Genomic DNA, 16,285 nt, shown 5'->3' on the forward strand with positions numbered 1-16,285 from the left:
ACAACTTTTTATAAACGTACCAACTCTCGTTCAGGGATCATATTCCCAGATCAGTTAATAATACCAAAAATATACTACGTGACATGAAATTCCTTTTGTAAGAAAGCTACGATGAAAAGAATATTACGTATTTTTTTATAGATGAATAATTTTGGCTGATTTTATACCGGTCGATAGTTCTAGCGTTAAAATGTACTTCATTTGAAATATCCTTTGGCTTAGACATCTTTACAATCTTGGTGTCTTTCAACGTGACTATCCATTTTTCAGCTTTATCTCGCTTTTCAGAGCATTTAACAAGGAAAGGGTTCTTAAACGCCAGATTTCCTCATGTGCTTCTATTGTTCTCGTTTCAGAGAAGTGGCGTTGCGTGAATTAGCAAGAAGGGGGTGCAAGGTTGAGCGGCGGTACTCGACTCGAATATTCTTGTAGTGGCTCATCGATTGCGTTTCCCTGGATTTTCTGACGGTGAGTCCTCCAGCGATTTTTTTCCACCCACTTGTCCCACCCCAAAATTAGCAACGTGTATTCCACTCTTGCTCTGTCGTATACAAACATAATCTTTACATAAGATCTTGACTAAATATGAAATATTAGTATATTATATTGTACATATACAGTGTGGTGAATAATTTTATAATTATTCAACCCTGTTTTTAGATCTTTCACGATACTAAAGTAAATGTTGAGAAAATCGTTTCGTATAATTTTATATTATAATGTATAAAAAGAAGGAAACCGAAGATACGATAAACACAAATTTCTTTCTCTCAAAGTCTGGACAAAATTAAATTACTTTTTAAATTATGCACCTCGTTGTTTGTGATAAACTATAAATCCAGTGTTAATATCGTTACGTCTTTATCCAATATTCAGTGAAATTTGTCTCCATTTCTAATTACCTCTATCAATCTGTTGGCCACGCTATCCACTGAACTTGTTTAAAGTTTCGTTTCGAATATCCGCTCACGTGGATTTTATTCTTTCTCCAAGTTCGACGATATGTTTTACAGGTGGCCTGATCGTAAACTTTCCTTGTTAGAATTCACCCACAGTTCGGCATCCGATACCGGCCACGGTAATAATTCTATTCCGAAATCTTTACTGTGGCAATTGTCTCGTTGAAGAATCGTCCCTTCACCTCAATTCTAGTTATTAAACGTAATATCTCCTAATATTCTATAGCATTTGCAAAAAGAAAAAAAGAAAAAAAGGTTTCGCTTAGAACATCCAGGCATGATCAATGGTACGTTGGAAATATCGAGGAAATAACGCGGAAAGTATGTTCGAAACTATAATTATTCGCAACGCTGTGTATCGTACAAATTTTTTGAACGAACATTAATTGGTTAGTTATTAGGAAACTCGTAATACAGCAGAACTTGGTTCATGTGAAACTGACGGGAGACAAGTTAGTTCGTATAATAGGAGTCCATCTATTTCTCCCTATGACCTATTTCCACCTGTGATTTTTTGCTGGGTTAATAGGAGTTCGTGTTCGTACGAGACATAAGAGGATTCCACGAAACATTTCCTCCCAAATAACGTTTAATAACATTGCAAACTTTTAGCAACTGCGAATTGTGTCATACGACGCGTGGTCAGCTTTTTGTGATAAACGTTCGTACGCATCTGCGACTGTTTTTACAGGGTTGGTGTGGTAAAAAGTGTAAAAAAGTCGTGAAACGATTAGTTTGCAACAGAGTACGAAACTCGTGTTAAATCAAAGCAAACAATAGAAGAAGCAATTCAACCAGTTAGCTGTTTTTGACGAGTATACTCGTCAGTGTGATCGACGGACATACTCGTCAGTATGATCGACGGATATACCCGTCAGTATGATCGACGGACATACTCGTCAGTATGATCGACGGATATACTCGTCAGTATGATCGACGGATATACTCGTCAGTATGATCGACGGATATACTCGTCAGTATGATCGACGAGTATACTCGTCATGAAGAAATGGCAACATTCTGCGTTACGACGAGTATACTCGTCGCGCTTAAAAAGTAATCGCAATTTGCCGTTTAAATTGCAATTTAGTAATGGCAGTAAATTGCAGTAATAAAATTGAAAAACAAAAGAGTCATTCGGTTACGACTTAATTCCATGTTATAACAGTTACACATACTCTGCGTTTGACGAGTATACTCGTCGTCGCTTACTTTTTGCCACGCATCTTAGATACGCGCAACAACCAACTGGTTAAAACATAGAGGCGCGTTCGATGACGACGTTTTATTCAATAAACGCACGAAGGAGAAGGTAACGCGTTAAGGGAAATGGGAAAAATACTTTTCCCAAAGATCAACATTTTGGTCATCGTCACTTTCCATATTATTATTATTGTACGAGCACGTATTACAAGCTTTCTGATTAGCGGCGAAGAGGTCACTTTCGTCGTTCGAAGTATCGTTTACGTCCGATCTGACCGGTTTGTATCAGTCGCGTCGACGTACGTTCTTTCCTTTGATAATTCTGCGTAACAAGCCATACGAGTTTCTAAATCCCTTTGAAATCGCGTTAAACGTTCGAGATTGGTATCGTTTACGGTGGAACGATGAAACGCGTGAAAAAAGAAAAACAAGCGGGACGTGTAAGAGTTAATAACATAATCAATAACATAAGAGTTAAAAAGAACGTGTAGAAGTGAATAAACCGTTTAAAATAAAAAAGCCGTGTTAAAGTGAATGGCGTAGAGGAAGAAAGGTGCCGTGTAAAAAGAGTCCCACAGGTGTACGTAATATGGTGGATTGACGCTGAGCGGCAGTTCAGGTGATAGAAGCTCGGCTAATGTTCAGGTAATCAGCCGCCGCTAAAATTTCGTTCGTGTAAACCGACTTCCATTATGTATTTTCGAACGTATCGAATGTTAGATAGGGTGAACGAATAATACGTCAAACGGGGTTCTAGATAGATGGAGCAGATAGATGTTCGGAATTAATGGGACGCTATCGTGTTTCTAGGAATAGATAATATTTGAAATTACATAGTTAGCACTTCGACGAATTTTGTACTTTGATATACCAGCCGTAAGATTTCGAATAATGTATTTATGTTTCGTACGATATATACATCGATCTCGGAAGACGATAGTAGCGAATATTAACCTAACCTAACCTTACCAGGCTTCGAACTTTCATTCGAAATTGTATTGTACGTTCGTTGTCGCTTCTTTCGCTCGTCCAACTTTACGTAAATAATTGAGAAACTGATTAATAGGGTAATAGAAGAATTTACGTAAAGTTAGACGAACGAAAGAAATAAGAACGAAGATACAATTTTAAATTAAATTTTAAAACCGGTCATTTGACCGGGTCTGGTAAGGTTAGTGTTAACTAAATGATTAACTATACTTATATTACTAACTATAACTGTGTATAGCCAATAATTTGGTTAACTGTATTTATTAATTCAATTATACTATTAACTAAATATTACGATCATACCTTCGATATTATACATATTTCTTTGTATCATATTTCGAAGCATCATACTTGTCACAAATGCAGAAAAATCCGCAGTCTACTGGTCGCCAAGTAAAGCCAACCCCGAGCCAACTAAATCACCCTCTTACTACTCACGCTTTACGATCCCATTTCGAGCAACCATAATCTGTCCATAAAATCCACTGTGCGTCAATATTTGCGAGGAGGCTGGCGGGTGGCCGGCACAATGAACTCGCTGTAAACCGTCGTTGGCCGAGTATTTATGTTAATTAGAAGCGAGGTCGTCCTTAAAGCAGGGTGAAACACGAGCCTCGAGACGCTCGAAGATGCAATTGGTTGCACTGTAGCGCACTTCTCTGCAAAATAGAATTAATTCCAGTGTCTTTCTCTCTCTCTCTCTCTCTCTCTCCCTCGCTCATTCTACGATTCTCTTCAATCTAGCACGCGTGAAGTATTCTCGAAGCGCTAACGAAGCGGAATTAATGGCAGAACTATCGGTTTTCGCAACTTTCGCGTATCCTTTTACCTAGGGGCAGGAGCTAGTAAACCCTTGCAGCCAAGGTAGTAGCTACGAGTCGATGCCTCGTCCTTCTGATAAGATTAATCGAGTTGCGTCGGTTACACGAGTTTCCACCGCACTTTTTACGTGTTCTGGGGATGTTGCACGCGGTGGAGAATCGGCAGGGTGGATTTTTTGTCGATCGAAGACAGCGGAAGGAACGTGTATACGTCGTACGTCTAGTTAATTTTTGCCTGTTGGATATAAAAAGGAGATTGTTGCTTTACATAGATTTCTCATTCCTCTTCTCGTTCGATCTCGATGTACGCTGGAGGAGGAAGAAATATAGAGATATCTATTAAATGACAGATTTTAAATTATAAATTATTGTTCTTAAATAGGAAATTGTTTAGGTATCTTCGTCGTCCCATAAGTTCGTTCCGTCTCTGTAGCGCGCTACTTGCAGCAAAATTTGAAACGTATCTTGTTAAATGTTAAGGAGGTACGTAATCTCTCGTTCGCAACCTCTTGCCACCATTTTCCACAAAGACGTTACGCCGTCGCTGTGAAACTCGACACGTGAAAAACTATCAAGAACCCAGGCGTTTGCACGGCGTGAGTCGGTTTTTCTAGCGGACGTCGATCGCATCCAAAAGACCGGTGCAACGCCAGCGAACGTCGAAGCTGTTCCGGGAACTGACGGAGCACGGTAACAGTCGGCGAAATTTGCTCTAAACTCGATACGTTACTTCGTGGAAGTATGGCTTTTCCTCCGTGGGAGAGAGAGCCAGAGTTCCACAAAATCGCGACCATTTAAAGAGACGTTAGGAGGACGACGTTTCAACAGCGACGAACAAGTGGAACAACTCGCGTGCAATTAGCTTCCGACCTGACCCTCCGCTTTCACCGAAGCTGCGGCGTAAACATTGTGGCAACCCGGTGGCGAGGCAACAACAACCGAATTCTACCTTTCTGAAACGTCTTATCGAAATACAAAGTTACGAACCAAAGAAGTTCTACGTCATTTGATCCTCGTACTACGTGTAACGCTACGTGTAATACACGTCTCTTTGTTGATACGGTAGAACCTCGTTTGTACAAAAAATTCAGACCCAACCTCACACATACGAACTCCTAAGCGAGCCTCTATTACCTAACACGAGGATCACCGATGTATCTTGTTCTTACGTGTGTATATATATATATTGCATTTCACGAAGTCCTGCGTGTGGCTGAGGAGAAGCACCAACGAGCACACTCTGTGGCGTAAACAAAGCGTGAACCGCGAGTTTTTTTCTCACCTCATATCTGCAGCGTTTATATATTTGTATTCGCATATATATATATATATATATATATACACACACACACACACACACACACACACACACACACACACACACACACACACACACACACACACACACACAAATTTATCGCACGACATATTGTTGAGTAAACCGATACGTGCCGTTTCCATAGTTACCATCACGAAACCAAAGATTGTGTATTCGTGAAAACGAATTAGACAAACTCGGTCATCCGAACGGCAGCCTCTCGTATCCGAACTTATAATATAACGGGTGGGGATAGCCGGTGAGCCTCTCTTATCCGAACTTTCGGATAAACGAGTTTCTACCTGTTGTAGTTGGCTGTTCTCGCGTCAGTCTCACAGTATTTCAGTCGAGTTTCTCTCTTTTCGTTCTGTTCTCTCTGGTCCTCGGAGCAAAATGCTGTGTCAATTTCGCGTTTGTCTTTGCAAAACTTGCCAGTTGGCATTTTCTTCGTATCTTCGGTTTTTATCGTTATCAGTTTCGTCCATTCCATATTTCTCGATGTGGTCGACTTTATTAACGCGAATAACCGTAGCTCGGCGTTCTGGAAATGCGAAGAGCAAGCGGATAAGACGAACAGAATGGAATACGTGCGTTGTTTCTCTATACTTTTGTATGTAAGAAGGTTTTCATTTTCATGGCCTCTCTTTGCCTACCCGATGCGAACACGTGCACGCGTACGTCGGATGTATCGGAGGATTCTCGCGTTTCATAACGCGCTTTTCAATGCCGTGGAAATTCACCGAGCAAGACGAACGATAAACGAGAAATCGCTGCTCGAGAAAATCCTTCCTCGTACGGTACTTAGCCCGTGACCTTTTCTAAGATAAATCCGTTTCTGTATACGATTCTACCGTATATCGTCGTTTTATTCAAACTGCGTTCTTCGATATTCCCTATTCACAGATTCGAATAATTTCTTTCACAGTAATTTCCCTGTAAATGGTATTTGAACGAAAATTTTGTTCCACCAGAAGATTCTCTTATCACAACGTTATACGGTATCAACGTGTCGTATCGATTAATTAAAAAAATTCATCTCCAATTCTGAGAAGGTTAAAAATTAAGATCTGTGTAATTTAAATATTCTTTTCTTCTTGAAATAATCTCCGAATAAATAAAGTTCGACCCATAGCGATATTTATTGTTGCTTTACAAAGTTTCTCGGACATTCGTCGGAAATTTAGCGTACTCGAATCAATTTGTTCGTTTTCTTTTTACCATTCTCCATTCGTACGTGTCTCTGGATTTACTTATATAAATCTTATACTTTGGTCGATTTAAATCGATGTGTTTCGCGACCATTCGGTCCATAGGTCAATCGTGCTCGTTCAATTTTACAAATATAAAAATCGACGTGCTTGGAAATTTCGAAATAGAGAGAAAATGACTTTATGTATATATATACACTATATTTGAAAATGGCTTGTAAAAGGAAATGTAAGAAATAATTCATCTCCGCAACTAATATGTTTTTGAATATGTAAATATTTCGCGATAAAATCGTTGGTACAGGAACGATGAAAAATTGGCGTGGACAGGGCAGAGGAAAATCCGGCGAGATCACATAATTCTCGAAGTAATTTCTATTACGCGACGGAAATTGAATTACTATTCGCATTACAGGCGGTTCGACTTATTCGCTTAGTCCCGGCCACCTGACATTTTCTTCTTTCTCGCCTTCTTTTTCTTCTACTTTTTTATCCTCTCGTGTCGCGGAAATAAATTGCACTTACTAAGTGCTGCAGGAAGTAATTTTTCCGCTAATATATCGTACAGTTATCGTGATATATTCGCCAGATAAGTTACAACCGTGATAAGAGGAGGTTGAAAGGGGGCGAAAATGTGGAAACGAAATGTTCTTGATTCATAATGAATAAGGATAGGATGTCAGAAATCTCGAATGAAAAATGTTGACTTTATTATCGGGGAATTTTATAATTTGCTTAATGATCGGTTAAACGTAGATCAAGGCATTCTTGATTCACGACGAAGCGCCGGATATAATGGGAGAAATCTCGAATAAAAAAATATTTATTCCATGATTGGGGAGTTTTACAATTTGTTTTAACGATGGGTCAAACTGATTAAGAGATTCTTAATTCATAGCAAATTGCGTACGTGAGATAAGAAGGTTATAATGTAGGAAATTTTGGGTAAAAAAACTCGCAGTCAATTATTTCTGATAGAATTGAAACGAGAATTTGATAATTTGTTCGACGATGAGTTACGACGTACGTAAGATAAGAAGACTATGGAATAGGAAATTTTGGGTAGTAAAACACGTAGTCAATTATTTCTGATAGAATTGAAACGAGATTTTGATAATTTGCTCGACGATGAGTTACGACGTACGTAAGATAAGAAGACTATGGAATGGGAAATTTTGGGTAGTAAAACACGCAGTCAATTATTTCTGATAGAATTGAAACGAGAATTTGATAATTTGTTCGACGATGAGTTACGACGTACGTTAGATAAGAAGACTATGAAATAGGAAATTTTGGGTAAAAAAACGCAGTCAATTATTTCTGATAGAATTGAAACGAGAATTTGATAATTTGGTCGACGATGAGTTACGACGTACGTAAGATAAGAAGACTATGGAATGGGAAATTTTGGGTAGTAAAACACGCAGTCAATTATTTCTGATAGAATTGAAACGAGAATTTGATAATTCGTTCGACGATGAGTTAGAACGTACGTAAAATAAGAAGACCATAACGTGGGAAATTTTGGGTAAAAAACGTGCGAAATGTGCGTACGTGTAAGATATCTTGAAAGAGAAATCAGTCATTGCATAATTTCATAATTTGTTTAACAATTTATTAAACAGATCGAGGAATCATGTAGTTCTTGAAGATCTTCCAGTTTATCAGTTTTTCTTCTTCTTAAAGTCGCAGACAGGAGGTATCGGAACTTTGGCAATTGAAACGTTGATTCAATTATCGAAGAGTTCGATAATTTGCTAATAGTCAATGAAACAAATTAAGAAGTTGCTCGATTTTTTTCCCGATTCTCGGAGTTTGAAGTTTGTAAGTTTCTTCGTAAAGTACTTACGATCGTTTAGTACCTTTTTCTTCTTCTTTTCGAATTAGTATGAGTTACTTAGTAGATTTCTTTAGTCTTCAGAAATCTGAAGAAATTACATAGTTGAACCTCCAGTTCCAAGAAACAATTCGATTTCTGTTTTCGTTCTCAGTTTTAAAGTTCTTGATAATCTTTCATTTGCTTGCTTTTCTTTTCTTTTTCTTTTTTTTTCTTACAAGATCATTATGCGTTTTTTTTAACAAAAATTCATCGTAGAAAATCCGAACAGATCTTGCGACAAAAAATTTCTTTGTTTGTTTATAAACATAATATTATATAACATGCACGAATACTTTCTATCTACTTCTCAAAAACTCGTCAAAAATTAAAAAAAAACCCTCGTCCCTCGAGTTTCAAAAAAATCGTCAACTTTCCTCCTTTTTTCCATGTATTTTATTAGGAAATTGTTTTATCGATTAATTGTTCGTCAACAGGCCTCGAATCCATGGTATTAATAAAAAAAAAAAAAAGAAAAAAAGGAGAAGAATTAGATAATATCGATTTGACCCAGTGTAATCGGAGGTTTATATTAGAATAGGGGTTTGAGGTACCGTTCAAGGTCTCGTTTTCATGAAACTTTAGTGACACAGTTCGATGGTTCGGTGTGGTCTTTATGAGCTCTAATTTCGGATGCAGTGCGATTCGATGCCCATTGTGATTTTTCTCAGCCACTTTGGTAAGTTTATACGACCAAACTTTTTCCTTTCCTGTTAAAATCCAATGACGGAGAACTTTTGACTTAAAAGCAAGCGGAAAATTTAGCATATTATTAGAACGTTTGGTTTTACGTACCTGAACGTACATTGATCTTGGATATTTAAATTTATCACATCGTAGAGACATACGAATCGTTCAAATCGAACCAACTATTCGCAACACTATAATATTTAATATCAATATTCTGGTCGGTTCATTTTTTTTTCATTTTTTTCATATGCTTCTCATTCCGTAGAAACGCAGCTGTTTCGGTTAGTTTCTTGAATTTTCGACTTTGTACGATTGATATACTTGTATACGTGTGTATGGTTGCGCGCGTGTGTAGGTATCGCATTCCTCCGTATGAATCGCCGAGTGTTCGATCCTCGAAAGCTACAGTCAAAATATGCTTTCATCTCCGGTTTCCAATTCATCAGGTTAAAAAACCAAACATCACCGGGGAAAAAACACACGAGAGCGAAAGAGGACAAAATCAGGTTGACAAACCAATAACGAGTATCAGCAGGCCATATATAAAATGAAAAATATAGAGAAGCATCGAAAAAGAAAAAAAAAAGATTTTTGCTATTTCTTATAGCAAAATATGTCGTGGCTTCTTTATTAATTAAAATACTTTAGAAAACTTGTGCATAGTTCTACACGTATATGTACTTTATAGCAAAATACCAACTGAAATAGTCTGAAGCTGGAGTCAGACCTTCATTCTAAATTCGAAAAGCGTTTCTGGCCAAGAAGTGACTTTGATTTTCATTTTTTACTCCCTTTTTCTCTTCAACTAAATATAAAATAATAAATAGTATAGGTAGAATGAGACGAAGTTGCGAAGAAAACCTACGAATAATATCACAAAAACGAGCGTCTAATAATGTCTTCACAGGCAGAATCTTTTCTCCAGATACTCAAATTTAACCGCCATTGGAAACCCTGTAACGTACGTACACGTGAAAAGTCACATTCTTCCATAGGATACTGTATAGTGTACACCGTATGGCGGACGAAATAGAACTTCTTTGTCCGAGATTTAGGAAACAAGCGGTAAGAATGAAAGACTCTATGGAGAATTCCAAGAAACACCATCGTCCTTACGTATGATACACATATACCACGTAGAATAACTATCATCGATGATACATATGTAATAACGTAAATGCTTGGTGTAAATCAGACGATCGATTCTGGAAAATCGAGTTTATTTCGGGAATAAATTAAATGATATACAATAACAATTAATAACAAGTCTACTACAAATTTGACCTCGGCCCAAATTTGTCCCAAAATCAATTCTCGATTTTCCAAAGTCCTAAATCACCGTTCCTCTCTCGTGATCTAACCTATTCGGTGAAATGGCTGCTGGTAAAACAAAGCAAAAATAAAAATGTCGTTTGGCGGGTAGTTTGAATTCTATAGAATTCACCACATATATTACAAATCGCTAGATTCAATTAGTTATCTAAATTAAATAATACCTACTTATTTATAATACTTACATATAAATTATACTTATCTATAATAAGTATTAACTTATTATAAATAATCAGCCATGTCACTGCGCCACGCCAGAAAAATTACTGAAAATTCTCAACGCGAGAATTGATTGTAATTTTAATAAATAAATAAAAAAAAAATATATTACAAATAACAAATAACGGTTACCGTTAATGTAAAAATGCGGCGAACCATTGCGAATCCGCGAGACTCTGAGTTTTCACGAGGCCGCGCGCATCTCTCCCCCTGGCCGCGCTTCCCCTCTCTCCCCCCTATCCAGAAGCAGAGTTTCGCGCACCAGCGATAACGCCGCAGAAATCATTTGTAGATGGAAAAATGGACGGCGAGAGGCGGCTCTTCACTTTGCGCACTTGCCTTACGGACGCCCGAGCCCAGTCCCTGTGACACAGTTTCGCACAATAGAGCAGTCCGCCGCTTTCACCCCCCGCGATCCACGCCCACCCTCTCGTTCTTTCTCGGCTTCTTAGAGGCCCACGCGGCCCCGGCGTTCATTTTTAATCGTCCTTGCCTCTGCAGCCTAGCGATTTTCGCCGATATTAAACATTGCCAGAGAGAAACAACGGGACAATGGAGGGGCAGCGGCAGGAATCGAGACGTCTAATTGGATAACGACGACGTCCCACAAAAGGGATGGATGGGGTAGGTAGGTGGGTGAGGATGACTTCGGGGTTGTTTCGAAGGCCGAGCTTCTCGTCCGTGGATCAGGGACGATGAGGAGGAGTTTTAAAGAGAAGTTTGGTCAACGGTGGATGAGACGGATACCGGCGATTTTTGAACAGTTTTATTACGGCAGCAAGTTTTCGAGGCAGTGAACAAAGAGTTTTTTTTTTCTACTGTGGAAGGAGAAGTTGACGGTTTGTTTGGGTGTTCGGTTACGGTGGATGCCGTAGCCGTTTCGCTTCTGTGTACGTAGGAATACGAACGTACGAATTACGCGGATGGTTTTTTGTTGCCGAGTGTCGGTCATCTTTCTCGGAAACAGCGGAGTCGATTACATCGATAAACGAAGTGGCTGTTGGGGTGATTAAAGAAAGAACTTCTCCTCTTTCTTTTTTCTTCTTTTTTTTGTGTAAGAACGATTTTTCGGAGTATTTTGTCGTGCTGGATGATGTAGCTGTTTCACGAAGTACCATGAATTACGGATGGATGGTTTTATTAGAGCGACGTTGTTCGATGTTTGTTTCTCAGGGAGAGGCGGAGTTGATGACATTAGTAAATCGAACTTACTGTCGTAGTAAGTTGTCGGGGTAGTCAAGAAAGAATTTCTCTCCTTTTACTTTCTTCTTTTCTTTTTTTTTCTTTATGGAAAGAGGAGTTGGCAATTCCTTCGAGTATTTTATTCTAGTGGACGATTGTACTAGAGAGTATTGAGTTAGATGTACGAAGATTTTGAGACAGTTTTAGTTTTATAATAACGAGAGTAGCGGTGATTTTTAGCTAGTCATTCAAAGAATTCCTTTCTTCTTTTATGAAAAAAAAATGTTGACGATTTCTCTAGGTATTTTATTATGGCGGATAGCATACTTGTTTCGCTGGTACACGTGGTAAATTACGGTGGATAATTTTGCTACGAGATGCTGAGTTAGGTACAAAGATACGTCGAGATGCCTTTTATCACAGTACAGTGTTCTTTTGACGTAGCAAAGAAAATATCTTTTTCTCCTCGTGGAAATAGAAATTGACAACTCTGTTTCGACCACTCGCGGAGAGACGCGATCGCGAGGATGCACGCCAACGGGAGTCGTAAATTCCCGTCACGATTAGATAATCGACGCCACGAAATGATCGATCCCCTATTTCGATTAGGATAATAGAGGTGGTTAATTGAATATGACACTGATGTAACGAGTTGTAAATGACAGTTTATTCCAACAACTTTGCGAAGAACATAGTTACGCTGGTGCGTATGCATAAGATAAGTGAGTGACTGATCTTCGGATGTAAACCCGGTCGAAGGATGTTGAATGTTTGAAGGATGAAGGATCAGTGATGTTCGGTGACGATGCTGTAGCGGAGGAAAGCTAAGGATGAGTGTGTCTAGCGCACGAGACCATCGGATTTGTTGGTGACGATTTTGGCTAGGAGAGTGAGGGAAATAGGATTCGTTGTTAATTGGTCAAACGAAGGTTGGTGGACTAGGAAGGGTCTTAGCTGCCCTCGATAGAAATTTGCTATTGGGAAGCATCGTACGTGGGAAAACCCAACTTTCCCTTGTCCAGCCGTGATAGACAATAGTCCTTAGAAAGTGATTTAGAAAAAGATATTTGTTCGGTCTGAAGGACCTTAGCAAGCAAATTATTGGGATTTATGACGGGTCCTTAAGGCTATTGAGGGTACGCCGTAAGGATCAGCGGACATCTGGTGTCCGTCTGGCCCGCGGTGTATGACCTGGTCCAGGTAGAGTGTTGCCCGACGCAACAAACTCCTTTGGCTATTTTATTATGGTGCACGATTTTATTAGGAAACGTCCAGTTAAATGTATCGAGATTATGATTTCCAATTGTTTATAAGAATTTATTTTTTTAAAACATGATTCTTTTGCTTGTTTCATTATGCTGAATGGTATACTTGTTTTGGTAATACGATACCATGCTATAATTATTTTTTTTGTTTTTTTTATTTATTTATTTACATTTTACAATTTGTCCAGTAGGACATTTGGTAAAATATTATAGCTTAGTGATATAGTATTATAACATGTGGATGGCTACCCCCAGTGGGATACCATCTTCGAATTTGATTGATGCTATAATTATGGCAGATAATTTTATTAATTGATGTTGACAGACGTACAAAGAAATTGCGATGGTTTTATTTACCAGAAAAAAGTGCAGACGATGTTAAGGTAATTCCCTTTCTTTGAATAATTTTTACAAGCATTACATTACATTTTTATCTTCTAGATACACGCACGTCAAGTATAGTCGCTTGAAACGATATAACAACGACCTTGAGCAATTCCATTAGAAAACCACTTTATATAGACTTCTCCTTTTTTTTATTCTCATTCAACAATACCCAACAACTACGGATAATTTCCTCTTTCGCAATCCTCTACACGCATCCCCCGTAACGTTACACAAGCATTTATCCTGCTTTAAACATGACGTTTAATTTACCCAGCAATTTATAATACACTGTTAAGCTGATTTCTATTTCGATGGATTTTTTCAGCCGCGTTTCCCAATACTTGATTCGCCGACCAGTCAATTAACGTTTCAACTATAATTTCGCTGCAGAATCCGTTGCATTCTATTTTTCGTGTTCGTGCACGTTGCCCGTGTCGTTTCCATTAGCCATTCCCTGACTAAGAGTCCAGGAAGAAAAAAGTCCGATGATGTTATGTCAGGTCAGGTCAGGTCAGGTCGCTGTTCTATTACACGTTTAACTGTTAAAAAAAAGAGAGAGAGAGAGGGATTGCATATTGCTCGATAGAAGAAAAGGAGGGGGAGAGCACATTGAAAGCTGCGATCGCAGAGTAAAGAAAAAATGGGAAAACTCGGGCTTGCAATGTTGATTAAGACGTCGTTAGGAATATTTTCTGTGCCCTTTTTAATTATCGACGTATCGATCTTTCGTAAATTACGTATTTTTGTCTTGTATCGCAGACAAATTTTTCGAGATTAGTATTTTCGATTGGAATTAACATTGTCCGCAATTCCTTTGTTTTAATACGATTCGTACTTTGTAAGAAAGTGTTGTGCTCTGCTTTATGAGAACAAGAAAACGTCAGAGTGTTACTAATAACAAGATAATTAATAAAATCCTTCGTGGATTACAATGGAATAGAAAAGAATTTCCCTTGAAAACTGGCAATGTTTTTGATCAACAAATTAATCCGAATTCTCCTTAACGAAATTTTCTTGAAGCTTTTCGTAAGAAAGTTTTCCTCTGAAAGTAAGCAACAACGGTAGTTTTATCGATAAAACGAAGATTCTTTGTGGTCACGGGTTACGATAGAAGGAAAAAAGAATTTTCTTCGCAGAGTAATGTTTCTAATTCGAAATTTAATCCGAATTCTTTCTCCTAAAAAAGTTTCGCTTTGCTTCGATAATAAATGGCCGAGCAATGGGACGTTAACGTCTCGTGTTTACAAATTAAAAAGAAGAAACGGAATTGGTCGAGGCGAAAGAAACACGGAGTTTCTACGATTTCACAAAGAGACGGATGTCGCGGAGAAGGGACGTTGAGCAAAAAATAGCGACGAAAGTGTCGAGCGAACGATAAAATTAGCCAAACTTCGGTTCCCTTCGAAAGCACAGCCGCGCAGTTTAACGTTGGCTCCTCTGAACTTCGCATCGTCAATTATTCGAAATAATTACGAATATCTGGAACGATATTTCAATCGTACGAGACCGATATTCGCTCGTGAAAGATAAAATGTACGATTGATTAAAATCCCTTGATGGTTGAACGAGAATTTTGTTTTTCCACAGCTGGAAATCGAAAAAGACGAGTTACAGTAATTCCCTTTCATCGTTGTAAATACGAACAACAGTAATTCCCTTTCGTCGTTGTAAATACGAATGTAACGATACATTTGTTAAGTATTATCTATTGATTACATTTGTTGATTAATAACCCCGATGTATCAATGACATATTTTTAAAACGAATTAAATGTCTCTTGCAAATATTACGAATCAATTATGAATATTGTACAGTGGCGGATAGAGGGAAATTAATAAAATAAAAAGCATCGAAGGCACAGCGTAATTTTGCAAAGGGCAACGAATAAAACATACCACAAAATAGACTATGATGTAGCTTTTACTTCGAAAGTTACTAAAGTTGCAGGTGTATCGATTTGAGGCTACTCGACAGTGTAACTCGACAATAATCATGAACTGTAAACAAATTAAAATATCTATATAATAGGTTAGAGCCTCGTTTAATATAGGCCAGTTCAAGAAGGTCTAAAAATATAAGCGATTCTAAGATTAACGAAGCGTCAAATTCTCCGTGCCGAAGAAAGGAAAAGGAAGAAGGAAAAAAAAAATATAAGAAAACAGCTAAGGAACAGGCGAAATAGAATTTGTTCATAAATCGTAGATAAAATTTCACGCGTGATTTTTATTCAAGAAAAATCTGAAAATGCGAAAGGTTTTAAATTGAACGAAGCGTCAGATGTTCCGTGCAAGATAAAAAAAAAAAAGTAGCCCAAAAAAAGAAACAAAGCGAAGCAAAATTTGTTCATAAATCATAAATTTCCACCGTAGAATTTTTGACGCGTGTGTCAGAGTATAATAGATTAGAGCCGCGTTCAAAATAAGCCGATCTAAAAAAAAAAAAAAAAAAAAAAAAAAACTAAACATCGTCCGCGTCAAAGAAAGAGGAAAACAGCTAAAAACAGAGGTGAAAACTCGTAAATAAAATTTCACGCGTGATTTTCATCGGCGAACTTTCGACGCGCGTGCCGGTGTCGCGCGATATTTTCCATCGCGCTTCAGCGTCGAAAAACAATAGTTGGCCGCGCAATTAGCGTTGCGCCGCTTTTCCTTCGCGTTATTCTCGAAACCAATTAACGGTCCGTTGATTCGACAACCGCGTATTATGAGCTCGAAAAGGCCGATGAAGCGGCCCCGATACTTTCGACCACGCGAGAATTGCCGGCCAACTCCCACCCCATAGACCGACCATTATCGCAGCAAAAAGTGGAATACTTAGAATGAAAGACGTATTAGG

At 38.3% G+C, this 16,285-nt stretch overlaps 1 protein-coding gene and 1 long non-coding RNA gene across 9 annotated transcripts in view; one reads left to right on the top strand and one right to left on the bottom strand.

Annotated features, from left to right (window-relative positions):
- Positions 1–16,285, top strand: part of LOC126873791 (ras-related protein Rap1) — a 71,465-nt gene that overhangs the window by 32,205 nt on the left and 22,975 nt on the right. For 2 of the 4 annotated variants that reach the window (XM_050635033.1, XM_050635032.1), the window contains exon 2: positions 357–468. The exons of the other annotated variants lie outside the window; for them this stretch is intronic. The gene's annotated coding sequence lies outside the window, so the exon portion shown is untranslated. The remainder of the gene's footprint in view (positions 1–356; positions 469–16,285) is intronic. 4 annotated transcript variants of the gene reach the window in all.
- Positions 405–15,671, bottom strand: LOC126873796 (uncharacterized). Of its 5 annotated transcripts, none has more exons than XR_007692543.1 (5): positions 10,749–15,671; positions 5,594–5,832; positions 3,982–4,208; positions 903–3,811; positions 405–541 (listed from the first exon to the last, which is right to left on the bottom strand). It is a non-coding gene; the product is annotated as an uncharacterized LOC126873796 (long non-coding RNA). The 5 variants fall into 5 exon arrangements; XR_007692542.1 differs by having other exon boundaries at positions 4,961–5,832; XR_007692546.1 differs by having other exon boundaries at positions 903–1,179; positions 3,456–3,811; positions 3,982–5,832.

Source organism: Bombus huntii, chromosome 15 (genome assembly GCF_024542735.1).
Source record: "Bombus huntii isolate Logan2020A chromosome 15, iyBomHunt1.1, whole genome shotgun sequence".
Taxonomy (NCBI): domain Eukaryota; kingdom Metazoa; phylum Arthropoda; class Insecta; order Hymenoptera; family Apidae; genus Bombus; species Bombus huntii.